The sequence below is a fragment of the Camelus bactrianus genome, chromosome 7, assembly GCF_048773025.1.
Source record: "Camelus bactrianus isolate YW-2024 breed Bactrian camel chromosome 7, ASM4877302v1, whole genome shotgun sequence".
Taxonomy (NCBI): domain Eukaryota; kingdom Metazoa; phylum Chordata; class Mammalia; order Artiodactyla; family Camelidae; genus Camelus; species Camelus bactrianus.
In genome coordinates, this window is record NC_133545.1 from 47,641,352 (window position 1) to 47,642,811 (window position 1,460).

At 32.3% G+C, this 1,460-nt stretch overlaps 1 non-coding gene across 1 annotated transcript; it reads left to right on the forward strand.

Annotated features, from left to right (window-relative positions):
• The first annotated feature begins 780 nt into the window (after positions 1 to 780).
• TRNAA-CGC (transfer RNA alanine (anticodon CGC)) lies at positions 781 to 855 on the forward strand. The gene has a single exon. It is a non-coding gene; the product is annotated as a tRNA-Ala (tRNA).
• The last annotated feature ends 605 nt before the right edge of the window (positions 856 to 1,460 follow it).

The following is a 1,460-nucleotide window of genomic DNA, read 5'->3' on the forward strand; positions in this document are numbered from 1 at the left end:
ATCTTCTGATGAGAGCTACTTATTTTGTGTTTCTGAATAATCTTTGTTGTCATTTATAAATTTTTCCAATTTATATATATAAATTTTAAATATATATAAGCTACCGATGAGCAACATTTATCTATCTATATCTGTGCACACACTATATATATATTTTTTTAAACCAAAGGCTTAAAATGTTTGACAAAGATGCCAAGAATGCTTAATGGAGAAGTCTCTTCAATAAATGATACTTGGAAATTGGATATTCCCATGGGAAAGAGTAAAACTAGACCTCTATTCTATCTACATCACTAACAAAAATTGACTCAAAATGGATTAAAGACTTAATATAAGACTGGAAACCATAAAACACCTTGAAGAAAACAGAAAAAGCTTCCTGGCAATGATTTTTGAATATGACACCTAAAGCACAAGCAACAAAAGCAAAAATAAACAGGTGGGACTACATCAAACTAAAAAGCTTCTGCAAAGGAAAAGCAATGCTCAAGAAAATGAAAACACAAACTGAAGAATAGGAAAAAAATATCTGCAAACTATATATCTGATAGGGGACTAATATCCAAAATTTATAAAGTACTCATAAAAGTCTACAGCAAAAAAACAAATAGTCGATTTAAAAAATGGCAACAGACCCAAATAGACATTTTTCCAAAGAAGATAAATAAAAAGCCAACAGGTACATGAAAAGATGGTCAACATTACTAATCATTAGGGAAATACAAATTGAAGCCACAATGAGATATCATCTCACACCTGTTAGAATGACTATCATCAAGGGGAGAGGGTATAGCTCAGTGGTAGAGTAGATGCCTCGCATGCATGAGGTCCTGGGTTCAATCCCCAGTACCTCCACTAAATAAATAAATAAATAAATAAATAAATAAATAAATAAATAAATAAATAAATAAAAACCTAATTACCATCCCCCCCCAAAAGAATGACTATCATGAAAAAAACAAGAGAAAACAAATGCTGGTGAGGATACTGAGAAAAGGGTGCACAGAAGGAGGATTGTGAACTGGTGCAGCCACAACTGAAAACAGTATGGTGGTTAATCAAAAAATCAAAAATAGAACTACCATATGATCTACCAATTCCACTTCTGGGAATATATCATAAGGAAACAAAAATAGTTCAAAGATATTCGCACTCATATGCTCGCTCACTGCAGCATTTACAATAGCTAAGACATGGAAATAAACCTAAATGTCCACTGATGGATGTACAGATAAAGAAGATATGCTATATATGTAATGAAATATTATTCAGCCATAAAAAGAAGGAAACTGAGCTACTTTCAACAACAGGGATGGACTATGAGGGTATTATGCTAAATAAAATAATTCAGAGAGAAAGACAAAGTACTGTATAATCTCACTTGTGTGTGGAATCTAAAAAAACAAACAAAGCCAAAGTCATACGAAAAGAGATCAGATTTGTGGTTACCAGAGGTGGGG